Genomic DNA, 15,510 nt, shown 5'->3' on the forward strand with positions numbered 1-15,510 from the left:
TTCCCTCCCTTTTTCCTCTGTGTGCGGCAGTGCTGGGTCTCTGTGCGCTGCAGCCAATGCAATGTGCGCTAAAAACCGGACTGCGCATATGGGTGCAGTGACAAATATCAGTGCAGTGACAAATATCAGTGCAAACATCACTCCAAACTTTTGCTTATAAAAATGAAAATACGGTGCATTCCACACACACAGCGCCACATGATGGCTCTTAAGGCAGGTTTGCAATTTACATACACACCATGACATGAATTGGTTACACCGGCAAGTACACTTCGGCTTTAGAAAAGCACAGGACTCCAACAGTGGTACCAATCTAAGATTTCACTAAAGATTCTCAACTAGAGGTCTGATCATAGGTTGGGGAAATGTCGGGTGTAGTTAAATAAGAAGTAATTTGAGTGGTGGATATGTTAGTCAGTTATTTGGACAGAGAAGTGTAGGTGGCGGGATAGAAGAGGGAAAGTGGTTTGTATTTATATAGCGCTTGCTACCCCTGATGGGGGTTCTAAGCGCTTTTTTGGTGAGTAGCACGCTACTCTGGAACCCATAAGGAATAGTGTTGAATTTGTATGGTGAAACATGAAATTTGAGTGGTGGATAGGTTAGTCAGTTATTTGGATTGAGAAGGGTTGGGGAGGGGTGGAAAAGGGAAAAAGGTTTGCACTTATATAGTGCTTTTAACCCTGATGGAGTGTTGAAACGCTTTATTGGCGAGTAGCACGCTACTCTGGAACCCATTCTAGTCATCTCCTCAGGTCTTGTCATTCTATAGGGCCGTCCCGCATCTTCTAAACCCCGCCACTTAAGACTTTGCAGCTCCTAAAACCATCTTTACTGAGGCCAATACCTACAGGCCTCCTATGGGCCCGCATAGCTGCCAAGGTTTCAGATTGCTTATGAGTAACATTTTCATAATTTCAGTGTATGACATTCGACGGCTATGAGTGACACTTTCTCGTGAGCAAAATCAAGCAATGAAGGCATGGGAAACATATAAATATCAGAAATGACACCCATTTGAGCAACAAGAAACTCTAAGAGGATCTTAAAACTGCTGCAGAGCACCACAAATAGAAGGGCACTGTGGAATCCGCACCACCAAACAGGATGTGAGGGGCCCCAGCGCTGATTATCTCAGTTGATTGATAATAAATTACCATAATTACTCAGAGTCACTACAATCAGTTGACGCGCGGACTCTGAGCGCTGTCCAGCCCGCCGCAGCACCAGGCAAGCCTCAGGAACGTGAGAGGCTGAGGCACATAGGCTGTAATTTTTTCAAAAGACTGTAGCTCACCTGCTAGCTCTCTAAAATAATTCAAATCAGTTCTACTGTAAGCAATAGGCCTAATCCGTTTATTATGAGAAGCTATGAAAAAGTGACTAGGGATATAATTGGGGCCACTGGAATTATGTGACTGTAGAGGACCAAATTATGTGGCACAGCTGAGTAGATTTTGCAGCAAGAAAAGGCAAATTATGTGGCATAATGTGGCCCATTTTGTAAAAGTATTACTTCATTATTTCATCATTTTTAAACTTGGTAACACTGTATGGTCTTTGATTGTACCTCATTAGTACCAGTTCAACGCCGAAATATAGCAATAAGCAGCAGAAAAGTGATCAGTTCAGTTTTGCAAAGGGCCTTCCACTGCGCAGCAACGCATGACGCTGCATTTTATCAATTTTGTAACCGTTTCAGATAGAAATAAAAAATGTTTTTGGTAAAATCTACAATTATGTGGGCAGATAATAGATTATGTGGCAAATGTGGCAAATCAATAATTATGCTAAAATCGCTGCAGCTGCACAATCGCATAATTCCAGTGGCCCTGGATATAATGTAAAATTTGTATTACACTGCAATAAACACCACAGAGAGGTATTTTTTTTACTCAGAATCGATCATATTACCACAGTACACTCATATTGGCTCTAGTGATCGGATTTTGCAATATAGGTGGTCTCAAGAAATAGAAGAATGGAATAGGTGTGGCCTTTTAACTATAGCTTTAATAATAGGGACCTGCAATTAAAGGTCACGTTTTTCTCCATAACAAAAACATGTCACTTAAATTCTATACATAGATTATGTGGTCCAAAGTCAAATATTCCTCTTGGTTTCATTGAGCATTGAATGAATTCAGAAACGTTAATTAGGGCATGAACAGAATGTTGCCTTTTAAAACATGAAAACTTGAGTTAGCAAAAGAGGAGATGGTGAACACGTCTATTTCTGATGCTTGACGTGAAAAAGAGAAGTGATTCCAAAGGGCTGCAGTGCATGTAATCAGAAGCTTGCCTGTGAGACAATAAAAGGCCTTATCTGGCCTGTGCACTGAAGCACAATGAGAGAGTAGAGGGTCTTCGGTATCCTGAAACGGACACTTCCACCAGTGGAATGGGAAGCCAAGAACTGCAGAAGCCCTCACGGAGCGGGCATCTGCTGATTATAAACACGAGCATGGATTTACAAAACTACATTTGAATTACAGCAAGCCACAGGTCACGTTCCCAGATCAGCTAAATTGAAGGTAGTACACATTGACACACACACTGGAGTGTCAAAAACAAAATTTATGGTTTCGGCATGTATGAGCAACTTTTGATTCTCCAACTCTGGAAGCATTCAGAATAATGCCCAGAGCTACCTAAACTAGACCGCAGGGCCCGAGCACATGAGCATGGAAAAATAAATTACTAATGTTAATCAATTCAACCACACTTTCACCCTAACAACCCTCTGCTTCGAGACACCCATTTCGGCTCTGTCCCCTGCTTGAGCATCTGCCTTTCACAAATAAAAAGCAGCGAGGCTACAAGCACGACGCGCTTGTAGGCTTGCTGCCTTTCATTTGTTAATAGAGCACAACAACAGGACAGATTGCGTGCCTTTGTTAAAGTAATCATGTTAATTGCAGCGCTTGACGGGCGCTGCGATTAACATGATTACTTACAAAAAGGGACACAATCTGACCGTTTTCGCGCTGCACGCATTTTAAGTGGCGGCGTGATGGTCCCGAGTTGCCTGTGTGTGCTCTGTAATCTACAATGCGCGCTCCAGGAGATATAGCTGCGCGCCCGCGCATGCGCCCACGTTGGAGGGAACAGTGGCCACCCTCACGAGTACTCTCACCACAAACATGCACCACTGCAATTGCAGCCTGCGTGTTTTGCTGCAGATAAAAGTGAAGAGTCGACATGGCCCACATCCCTTTGTGCTATGCCTGCCCAACACTGCATGAGGCCTAGATAAGACGCTCTTAAGGCATGGTGCACTATACCTCATGTGAGGACCTATCTGCATGAGCAGATAGGCCCCTATAATATCCAAGGCCATTCTTAAATATTATAAGTGTCCAGTAAAAACATACTGAGCATATGGTCAAGAAACTTGTCATTACAAGTTTCCTAGCACCAGAATGGCTTTACTGAATTCTGGGATATATGGTATCAAACATTTCAGAATAAGAAACCTGCACTGATTCCAGTGCCAGATTTACTATCCTATGCACTCATGGGGTTCCTTCTAAAAGGGACCCCTGAACCTAACCAACTGCTGGTGGGTTTCCGACTAGTGCACACCAGCCTGCCACCACAAGACACGTTTCTGGACCCCTGGGAGGAAGCATTCACTCCCTGGGCCCAGAAACAAAGCCTTTCCTGGGCAGAAGTGTTCACACCTGACCCAGGTCAGGAAGAGCCATCTATGGCAGGGGAGCTTCAAAGGCTTTGTCGCTTTTTGTAACACGACCCCCAGCCTCTCTTGCTAGCAGGAGCAGGCCCCTTACCGTCTTTACCCCCTTTTCAACAGGAAGACAGGTGGGAAAATCAGGACAGCGCAGAAGGTGTGCCCACCTCTGCCAACCCGACCCCCCAGGTGGGGGAGGTGAGGCGAGGTGAAGCCCACACTTCAGTGCTCACCGTCTTGCACAGGGAAGGCACCCTCCAATCAGGGTCAGGAATTATGCTTACTACCCCACGTGGGGTGACTACAGTGACTGTGTAGTCACCTTAAGGTCAGCAGCCCATTGGCTAATACCTTACTACTCCAGTAATGCTCATAAATACAGTATTTAGGGCCTTAACCTGGCTCAGAAGTTCCTGACGACCTAAGAAGATTGGCGAAGATGATGACTCAACAGAAGAAGAAGATCCAACAATCACTACTTTAGCCCCAGCCCTACCTAACCCTACCTTCACCTTCAGGCAGCCCCTGCAGCACGACAACTTAAAGTCTGGAGACCAGGGACCTCGAAAAACCCTGAGAGGACTGATCAGCTTTGAAAAATACCCAAGACTCCTGAAGATAGTGGCTCTCTGTCTCCAAAAAGAACCCCAAGACCCTGTGGAACTGCTAAGACTCACCTTCCAGGCCTACCTCTACACCAGACGCCCACGGCCGGAGCCCAGGAGGCCCACCAGTTCAGAAGAGGTTCCCCAGAAGTCTTGAGCCCAAATCCATCGAGGGGTGACATCTACCAGCCTTTGTGACTATGCCTGCAGCCTCTGCACGACGACCGCCCCCCCCCCTCCCTCCCTCCCGACCACAAACTGCCCGGTAAGGGGGAACCAGACGTCCAAAGATACCCTTGCATCCTCTTGGCCAGAGTCCTGGTGACCAGAACCAACAGTGTCCCAACATCGCCTGGCATCCCAACTTCCTCCCTTGGCTGCTGGTTCCACCGAAGAGACCTCCTGGTCCGGGCCTACAGTCTGAAACCAGAACCAATGATCTCCATAGGGTAATACGGCCGTCCGAGGTGTGTGAGCACCCGGCTGCCCCTGTACCGCTGGTTGTGTGGCTGCCTTGGGTCCCCCTTTGTACTTACCTTAACTCCTGAAGATTGCCCTCCAAGGCTGCTTTACCTGCACATGGACAACCTCCAACCAAAGTGCCCCTAGTCCCCATTGACTAGCTTTGGCACCACTGCACTCTGAACCCGGCCACCCTAGTGCCACTGAAGGCGCGCTTTAAGTGCAGAATTCAACCTTGGTTCTACCCCCAAAAGGACCACACCAAAAGTCGCTGTACCTACCTATTGTGGGTCGGTCAGGCTCTCCAAGGTCCAGGGACTTCGGGTGCTGGGGTGTCCTTTGACGTCTGTTTTTCTTAGTGGAGAAGGTGATGGTTGGGGGGAGCCTTTGGATTTCCACTGCAGGCATAGTCGTGGAGTCCAGGAGGGGTCAGCCAACACTAGACTTGCACTCAGGATCGCTGGGGAACCTTTTCTGGACCGATGGGCCACCTGGGCTCAGGCCCTGAGGAGTCAGGTGCAGAATGGTCAGGGATCGTGGTTCCGGAGGACTCCAGAGTCCTGGTCTACATTTCTTGGGGAAAGGTTCGCTGTCCTCTGGAGTTTTGGTCTTTTTCGAAGGCAGGCAGTCCTCCCAGAGGTTTTGGAGGTCACTGGCTGCAGTACAGGCATTGTTTTCTTTACATGGTCTTTGAAGCTGCAGACAGGCCGGTAGGGTTGGGGCCAAGACAGTGGGTGTCTTCGGTCTTCTCTGCACGGCGTCTTCTTCGTACTCTCGCTTAGGTCAGCAGAAGGAATATGCTACTTACCAGTATGCATCTGTTCTTGGCATGTAGAGCTGCAGAGTTGTACACTTAGCATAGATCGCCATCTGGTGTTGGGCCCGGATGTTTGCAGTTTGTTTTTGTTCTTTGGGCAGTCTTTGGAAGTCACGAGTTCGGTGACTCCTCCTTCGGTCCGTACTGCGCATGGGCTTCGGCTCCATCCTCAGATTGTTTTTCGCCAACAGGGAAATGATGGAGCGTAGTAATAACAGTGAGAAACCCATGTGTGTTGTATCTAAATAAGATATAACGGATACAGGTAGCCGGGGAGGGGGGTGGGCGTGTACAACTCTGCAGCTCTACATGCCAAGAACAGATGCATACTGGTAAGTAGCATATTCCGTTCGAGGCATATGAGCTGCAGATTGTACACTTAGCATAGATTATATAGCAGTACCCAACCTTAGCGGCGACCACCGGTATCCGTTGCAGCGGTTTGAAAAAGTGTCTTTAGTACAGCCTGGCCCACACTAGCTTGCTGCTTGGAATGCACATCTACACAGTAATGTTTTGTGAAGGTGTGCGGTGTTGACCATGTGGCTGCTTTGCAGATGTCATCTAAGGGTATGTTCCCTAGAAAAGCCATAGAAGCCCCTAACTTTCTAGTAGAGTGGGCTTTAGGTGGAACAGATAATGTTCTTTTTGCCTTTTGATAGCAAATTTGTATGCACTTTACAATCCACCTAGCTATCCCTGATTTAGAGATGGGGTTGCCTTTATGTGGTGGAGAGAAGGAGACGAACAATTGTTTAGTCTTCCTGAAAGGTTGCGTACTCTGTATGTAGTACAGCAAAGCCCTTTTAACATCAAGTGTGTGTAAAGCCCTTTCTGCAACAGATTGAGGTTGCGAGAAGAAGACAGGTAATTCCACTGATTGATTGAGATGGAAGGGGGAAATTACCTTGGGCAGAAACTTCGGATTTGTACGAAGTATGACCTTGCTGTGATGTATTTGTAGGAAGGGTTCCTGTATAGTGAACGCTTGTATTTCACCAACCCTTCTAAGGGAAGTGATAGCTACGAGAAAAGCTGTTTTCCAGGTGAGAAACTGTAGCTCACATTTATGCATTGGTTCGAATGGCGGACCCATTAGCCGTGTAAGAACTACATTTAGATTCCATACAGGGGAAGGTGGTGCCCTGGGAGGAATTACTCGTTTAAGGCCTTCCATGAAGGCTTTAATAGCGGGCACTCTGAACAGTGATAAATGCTGTCTGTTTTGTAGATAAGCAGCGATCGCTGCTAGGTGTAGGCGTATGGATGAATATGCCAGGTTACACCTGTTAAGATGGAGCAGATAGCATATAATGTGCTGTATGGATGCATCTAAAGGGTTGATTGTATTGTTACGGCAGTAAATTACAAATCTTTTCCACTTTGCGGCATAGCATGCTCTAGTGGTAGGACGTCTGGCTTCCATGATGATGTTCATGCAATCAGGGGGAAGGTTAAGGTATCCAAATTCTAAGATTTCAGGAGCCAGATCGCAAGGTTGAGCTGAGCTGGGTCCGGGTGCCTGATTTCTCCATGGTTCTGGGTTAGGAGGCATGGGGACAGGTGCAGTTTTTGATGTGGTACCACTGATAGTTGTAGTAGTGTGGTGTACCACGGCTGCCTGGCCCACGTTGGAGCTACTAGAATGAGAGTGACGGAGTGCTGTTATAGCTTCCTTACCACTAATGGAATTAGTGGGAGAGGTGGAAAGGCGTATGCAAATCTGCCTGACCAGTTCATCCATATCGCATTGCCCTTGGACAATGGGTGTGGGTATCTGGCGGCGAAGCTTGGGCATTTTTTGTTTTAGTGGGTGGCGAAGAGGTCTATCTGAGGTTGCCCCCACTGTTGGAAGAATGGGTGAAGAACTTGTGGATGCAGTTCCCATTCGTGTAGTTGTTGCGTCTGTCTGCTGAGCAGATCTGCCATGGTGTTTTGTACGCCTGGAACGTGCTGTGCCAGGAGAAAGATGTTTTGGGGAATTGCCCATCTTCATATGCTCTGGGCTAAGCAGGAGAGCTGGGGAGAGTGTGTCCCCCCCCTGTTTTTGGATATAATACATTGCAGTCATGTTGTCTGTGCGAATGAGGACTGCTTTGCCTGAAATCTGTTTTTGGAAGGATTTTAGGGCTAGAAAGATCGCCAAGAGCTCCAGATGGTTGATGTGGAGCGATTTTTGCTGTGGCGTCCATAGACCTTGCATTGTGAGGTGTGGGAGGTGCGCTCCCCAGCCGGAGAGCGATGCGTCCGCTGTTAGAATCACCTGAGGAACCGGGTCCAGGAACGGCCGCCCTTTGGAAAGGTTTGTGGTGTTCCACCACTGCAGAGAGTGATGGGTGCGGCCGTCCACCAACACCAGATCTGTTAGCTGACCCTGGGCCTGGTTCCACTGTTGCGCTAGGCACTCTTGAAGTGGACGCATGTGGAGTCTTGCATGGGGCACTATGAAAATGCAAGACGCCATCATTCCTATGAGCTTCATGAACACTCTTGCTGGAAGAGAGTGTTGAGGAAGGAATGTTTTGCGCAAGGCTTGTATGCTTGCGATCCTGGCTGAGTTTGGATAGGCAATACCTTTGGAGGTGTCTATAGTGGCCCCGAGATATTGCTTTGTGTGAGATGGTACAAGGTGGGACTTTTGGTAGTTCACCGTGAAGCCTAGTTGGTGGAGCAGCTGGATGGTGCTGTTTGTATGTTGCACACATTGGTGGTAGGACGCGGCTTTTATGAGCCAGTCGTCTAAGTAAGGGAAGACGTGAACGTGTTGACGCCTGAGGTGTGCTGCTACTACCGCTAGGCATTTGGTAAACACTCGTGGTGCGGTGGTGACCCCGAAGGGGAGAACCGTGAATTGGTAATGCTGACCGTCCACCACGAACCTGAGGTACTTCCTGTGAGAAGGGTATATTGGAATGTGAAAGTATGCGTCTTTCAGATCCAAGGTAGTGAGAAAGTCTCCCTGACAGAGGAGCGGGAGGACCGGTTGTAGGGTGACCATGTGGAAATGGTCTGAATGTATGTATGCATTTAGAGGCCGGAGGTCCAGAATGGGCCTCAGGGTCCCGTCTTTCTTCGGTATTAGGAAATACAGAGAGTAGACCCCTAGATTTTGCTGATTGACGGGGACCTGCTCTATAGCATGTTTTTGGAGGAGGGAGAGTACCTCCTGTTTGAGCAGTGTGGAATGTTCTTGAGACATTGGACGGTGCCTTGGTGGGATATTGGGTGGGGTGGATGTTAGCTCGAGACAGTACCCTGACCGAATGATTTGGGTCACCCATTTGTCCGATGTTATGGACTCCCATGCGTGGATAAAGTTTTGTAGCCTGCCCCCACCCTTATTGTTGTTGCCTCTGTAACCACCCCTTTGGTTGCCCTTTGAGAAGGTATTTTGAGGAGGGGACTTGTAGGAGGTAGAGGCGCTATCGGTGGAGAAGCCTCTGCCTGTGCCACGAAATGATGAGCGTCGAAAGGAACGTTTAGAGGCTTGTGTTTGGAGTGCCCCCATAGACTTTGCTGTGTCTGTGTCCTTTTTCATCTTTTCCAACGCTTAGTCTACCTTTGGCCCAAAGAGAGTTTGTTGGTCAAAGGGGTGATTTAGTATGGACGCCTGGACTTCAGGCTTGAACCCTGAGATCCTGAGCCAGGCATGGCGACGAAGCATGACACTGGTATTTATGGCTCTAGAAGCAGTGTCGGCTGCATCGAGGGCACACTTAATGGAGGTGTTTGTAATTAGTTTACCCTCCTGTATTAGTTCATGAGCCCTGCGCTTGTGTTTTTCGGGAAGGTGCTGCATAAGAGCCTCAAGTTCGTCGTAGTGTGCTCTGTCATAGCGCGCAAGTAGCGCTTGTGTATTTGCAATGCGCCACATGTTTGCAGCTTGGGAGGCGGTGCGTTTGCCAGACACGTCTAGAAGTTTCGATTCCTTGTCTGGCGGTGGGGCTTCTCCTGAGGACTGGGAGTTAGCCCGCTTTCTAGCTGTGGAGACAACTAGGGAATCTAAGGGAGCAGGGCCCTTAATGTATGCAGGGTCTGTGGGTGCCGCCTTGTACTTTTTCTCTATTCTAGGGTTCAGTACCCTGGCCCTGACAGGCTCTTTGAACACCTCTGCAGCATGCTTGGTGACGCCTTTAAGCATGGGCAAAATAGACGTGGATTTGTCTTGGATGTCAAATGTGTCCAGTAGGAAGTCGTCTTCCACTGGTTCGCTGTGCATGTCCACCCCATGGTAGTGTGCTGCTCTCTGCACTAAATGATGAAACCCTAAGGAGTCCTCTGGAGGAGACGGCCTGGATGGGTATAGGTCGTCCTGAGGCATATCAGGTATGTCAGGGTTGTGGTAGTCTTCCCATGGGTCTGGGGTCCCCGGTGGAGTGGGGTCCATTGGGGCGTCCGCCGGGTCATAATCCGGGTCCCCGTCGTCCGGATCTGGGGACGGGGTCGGAGAGTAATGAGGTAAAGGTGGTGGAGACCTGGGAGGGGGTGGAGGAGGTGGAGGAGGCAGGGGAGGAGGTAGTGGGGAGGGCACTCTGAGGGGAGAAGTAGCAGAGTCCTTCCGTTTGGGTGGTGGAGGAGGAGCCGGAGTGTCAAGGCGTCTTTTCTTGATAATTAAAGTCAATAGCCCAGTCTTTGGATCTTTAGATAGAGTCTTTTGCAAAGGGTCTGGTGTAAACAGAGCCAGTGGCGCCGAGTCGTCCGCTGGCGCCGATGATTTCGGAACCGAGGGCTTCGATGGTTTCTGTGCGCCATGCTTTTTTGGGGCCTCCGGTTTTTTCGGCGTCGAAGGAGTTTTCGGCGCCGGAGCGTCGGTGCCGACGGATTTGTGTTTGTGTTTGGTCGGCACCGAGAGTCCAGGCTTCGGCACCGGTGGCTTCGGGGTCGAGCTGGATATTACTTTTTTCGGTGCCGAATGCTGATTTTCGGCACCAGGCGTCGGCTGGCTCGAGCCCGAGCTGCCGTGAGACTTTGGAGGCTTCGACACCGGGCCCGAAGGTGGGGTGATAGAAGCTTTGTGCTTGGTTTTACCCAGGCCTGCAGGCGAGGGTGTAACCTGAGTCTCTTTGGTTTTGGGCGCGGGGGTGGGAGGGGGTACAGTACTCACGACCCGCTGCGCCGGTGTGATGTCCTCCACGTCGGAGTCGTCGGCCTCGGAAGCGCTGACGACATCGTCCTCCTGCTCGGTGTGTAGTTGCCCCGAAGCTTCGGCGCCGTCTCCGAAGATGTCCGGTGGAGCTGCGGACGATGAGTGCGCCATGGTGCGTCGAGCTCTTCGATCCCGGATGGTCTTCTTTGATCAAAAAGACTTACAGGCGGGGCAGTCTCTGGCCTCGTGTTCTGGAGAGAGGCAAAGGTTACACACCTGATGGAGGTCGGTGTGGGGAAATTTAGACCCACATTTTGGGCACTTTTTGAACGGAGTCCTTTCCATCGGCCGGGACCGGAGTCGAGGAGGGCCCGAAGGCCGGTGCCGATGTACGGGAAGGAGAAAAGTGCCGCTTCGAGAAATGAAGATGATGATGAAGAAACTCGAAGAAAACTAGGATTTTCCGTCGAGGCTGGAAACGTAGAAGTTCGAAGCCGGAGCACGAAGTATCACATCCGAGCCCGATGGCGGAAAAAAACAATCTGAGGATGGAGCCGAAGCCCATGCGCAGTACGGACCGAAGGAGGAGTCACCGAACTCGTGACTTCCAAAGACTGCCCAAAGAACAAAAACAAACTGCAAACATCCAGGCCCAACACCAGATGGCGATCTATGCCAAGTGTACAATCTGCAGCTCATATGCCTCGAACACTAGTTTCAGGGTCTGGAGGAGCTACCCAAATACTTAGGTGCATTACAGGGGGCCAATGGGTTCTTTCCCTGAGGTGGCACTCACTATTATGCCACCCTCCTGTGGGAGGGGGGCATAGCCCTAGCCCTGATTAGAGAAATCTCACCATTTTCAAGATGGTGGGCACTGCAAATGTGTTTTACTTCGCCTCCTGCACTTTGGGGGGGGTGGAGTTTGCGCGGGGAGGCACACCTCCTATTCTTTATGTTTCCCCACTGGTTCTCCAGCCAAAATTGGGGGTTTGAACTGGGGGCTGCCATCTGCTGCTAGCTGCAGAGGTTGGGTCACACTACAAAGGTGGCAGGCCTTTGAAGCTTCCCTCTCGAGCGCTGTGCACATCCTAGGGGAGGAGGGGCGAAACCTCCGCCCAGGTCGTGCTTAGTTTCCGGTCACAGAGAGCAGTAGACCCAGTGGTCCAGAAACCTGTCTGGTGGTGTCAGGCTAACTAAAGCCAGTTAGAGACCAGACTTGGTAGGTTTTCAGGGGGCACCTCTAAAGTGCCTTCTGTGTAAAAAGAGTTTTATAAATCCCACACTGGCATCAGTGTACTTTTATTAAGGGGATTTGTTTGGTACCAAACACTCAAGGTTCAGAGAAGCCATCATGATGTCGGGGAACTCGAGTTGTCGAGTTTTCAGCCCATGTACTCTCTATGGCTGCCCTGGCACTTACAATATCTAAGAATAGACAAATAATGTAGGGTCATATCTGCTCATGCAGATATGCCCAGACCTGTGATATGGTGCACCCTGCCGTAGGGCTGTAAGGCCTGCCAGAGGGGTGACTTACCTACAACTTTAGGCAGTAATTGTTGACATGGCACACAGGCAGTGTGCCATGCTGACTGTCGTTTTTCACTGCACCAGGGCATGCCAGGGGCAGTGACATGGCCTTGGTGAGGGGTCCCTAGGGGACCCAATTCAGTTCCCATGCCTTAGGTACTAAGGGTAAAATTTACTAGGGACTTACAGGGGGATGAAGTTGCCAATTGAGGAACAGTTTTAGGGAAGAAGCGCTGGCACAGGGGACCTGGCTGGCAGGGGCCCTGCGCACTACAATCAAAACCACATCATTTTCCAGGCAAAACGTGGGGGGCAAACCATGTCAAAAGAGGTACTTTCTCACACTCCGGTTTCACCGGACTGAGATGCAGTGTTGTCTCCTTATTAGAAACAATCTTTTGTTGAAGAATTTTGAAAGGCTCTATGGACGTGTGTACAATTTGCAAACCAAAACTGCCCCAAGGTGGAGAATTATTCATTAACACCTGCTGCTACTTTCTGTATGTGTAAGGAGAGTGGACGTCAAATGCATAGAAAATCTTTGGAAGGTTAACCTGTTTAGCAGATGCCATACTATTTAAATAAAAATATTTTAACGTATCGCACCACCAGTTTTTTTATGCACGTGAAGAGAGTTTCAGCTTCCAAGAATAAGGTTTGAGATGTAATGCTCCCGGTTCATTAGAATGTTTCTTCCTTGTTCTTCTCCGAACTGTCACAATATTAGTATAATGAACAAAATTAAACTGTAGAGCTTGAGCATGTGGTTTAGTACAGTAGCACACCGTTTTCACCTTATTTGTTTGGTTTTACGCAGTGCATATCGGACCCATGTGGGTATCAGAGTACTTCATAGTATTTGACCCTTACCTTTTGAGACTTTTCCTCAGTGTTAAGACCGTATTTGAAGTTTTGGGCACTTTGAGTTTAATTTCTTAGTTATGTAGGCCAAATTTGCCTCCTTTTGCCCCAAGTCGGGGAGTCTAAAGGTGCCATTGGTTTGTAGGGGAATTCGACAAAACAGCCAAAAATTAAGCAACATATTGCTTTGGGGGGAAAAGCATGCAAGAAAGGGTTTTGTTTTTTAATTTCTATAAATAGCATAAACAAAAGTTTTGCTGTGCTAAGAGCATCAGCTTTCAGGGACAAGCAGAGCCAGAAATTATTTTTCTTTCTTCCACAGTATTTGCATTTTCCTGACCGGTAGTCCATTTTTCCTGTGTTTTGTACTTTCAACATACTTGTAATTTGTGGTAAAAAACAGGTGAGAAATCAATTGGTGAATCTGAAAAGCTACATATATCTTTAAAGTACACACAATTTGGAATTCAGCAAGGAGTTATTTGTGTAGATCACTCTTGGTTTCCCTCAAAGAAACATTGATCAGTGAAATAAAAACATAATGTAACATAATAAAGAAAAAGAAAAAAAGAAAAATGTGACTGTTTTTATCTGCAAGTTTTGCCCCAATGGTGAATGCACTAAAGTGATACACCTATACATCAGTTAGACCATGCTGGTCAGGGTGATTTATAAGGTTGGTTGGTGGTCCAAAAACAAGCAATGCCCAGAGCAAACACCTGAGATGCACCTTATAACGACTTTTCATTGTGTACCAACTCTCATATAGTAAAATCTAATGAATGAAAAATGGATATGAAGAAAATCTAAACAGTTTTGAAATGTGCTCCAACTTGGGAACAGAGGATATTTGTACAACTCTGAACTTGGGGTTATCCATACTACCAGGCGATTCAAAATGCATTTTGCGAAAACAGTTCTTTCTTGCGCACAGGCTTACATTTGGCAGTCAAATTGGCTGAGAAATTCATATGATAACACATGTTCTACTATTCTGTGTTCCAACACCTCTACTCATAAAAACAGTACATCACTTGTGTGGCTGATCCTATTGCGTGCGACAGAAAAGGCCTCAAAACGCACTGCGAAGACAACGTTTTTGCCTCGAAAATTGATCATTCTAGCAATGTTTGAAAGTGCACTATTTGGGCTCGAGCTCAGCCAGCACCTGTGGAAACCAACCAAATGCAGACGTTTCTGAAAACTAGACATACTGTGAAGTTCAGGGTGGTGTGACGAGTGGATCTCGCTAGGTTTACTATCCCAAAATGCCCGGCTAACTTCAAACGTTGACTAAATCCACTCACTTTCTTCACATTTCTGTGAGGGAAAGCTGTGGAATCTGTGGGGCTTGACAAAATTCCTACAACCACTCTTTTATAATGAAGACAATACATTTGGTGCAAACACCAGAAATATTTTCTCTAAGAATGTGGAGGATGATACGTTTACATCTTCTGCATTCCAGAGGTAATGGGGAGGACGTTAAAGTCACATCCTCCGTATTAAAGGATTTAAATTACATTAGGCGTATATTGACACAATGGAGTATAATGTGTGAGTTTTAATTAGTGGGAAGGGAGGAGGTCAACCAGTACAAAGAAGTCTTAGATAGAACAGGAAAGCGGGGCAGACAAGACACAAGTCGATGGGTCATCTTCGGTTGAGAAATAATAAAAGTCTGGTGTCTCCTTAAAGTCATTCTTATACCCTGAATTCATTCCCAACTTCAGGAGACGACCAAGTAGGGGTATCCAAATGGAGCATAGTCATGACTGGAAGTGGTGAAGGAAAAGAAAGACTTGAGCGGTTTCTTGAAGATAGCGTGAGAAGGGTTGGATTTTAGAGCTGTTGGGATAGAGTCCCATATCTTAGGTGGCTGCCCAATAAAACAGGAATCTGTGTACTGGGAATTTTTGTAGATAGGGGTTCGAGATGGAGTATGAGCTTCCGAGTTCGAAGAATCTAACTGAAAAAATGTGTTTGCTGGGTAGGTAGTTTTGTGTCTCCCTGTCTACATCCTTGTGGATAATGCAAGCTAGTAAATCTAAATTGGCTTCTGGCTTCAATGGGGAGCAAATTCAATATGGAACAGATGTGATCATATTTCCTGAAGCCTGACACCAAGCAGGCTACAGAGTTGAGTGCTGCTCTCGAAGGTATGAGGTGTATTATAAAATGCCGGTCAGAAGGCGATTACTGTAGTCAAGTTTTGAGAGGACTGGGGACTAAACTATAGTTTTGAAATCTCTGACTGAAATGCAGGGTTTGATTTTGGGGGGGAGACGAGGGGAAGGGTGTAGGAAAGTGCCCCTTTTTGACATGGTCACACCCACTTTTTGCCTGGAAATTGATGACATTTTGAATGAAGTGCACTGGGTTCCTTCTATCCAGGTCCCCAGTGCCAGATCTATTTCCCTAAAACTGTGCATTTGTTTGCCCAATTGGCAATGCC

The 15,510-nt window shown here is 47.7% G+C and overlaps 1 protein-coding gene across 3 annotated transcripts in view; it reads right to left on the reverse strand.

The window, feature by feature from the left end:
• CTPS1 (CTP synthase 1) overlaps positions 1 to 15,510 on the reverse strand; it is a 225,585-nt gene that overhangs the window by 111,138 nt on the left and 98,937 nt on the right. The gene's annotated exons all lie outside the window — the stretch shown is intronic.

Source organism: Triturus cristatus, chromosome 3_1, assembly GCF_964204655.1.
Source record: "Triturus cristatus chromosome 3_1, aTriCri1.1, whole genome shotgun sequence".
Classification (NCBI taxonomy): Eukaryota; Metazoa; Chordata; class Amphibia; order Caudata; family Salamandridae; genus Triturus; species Triturus cristatus.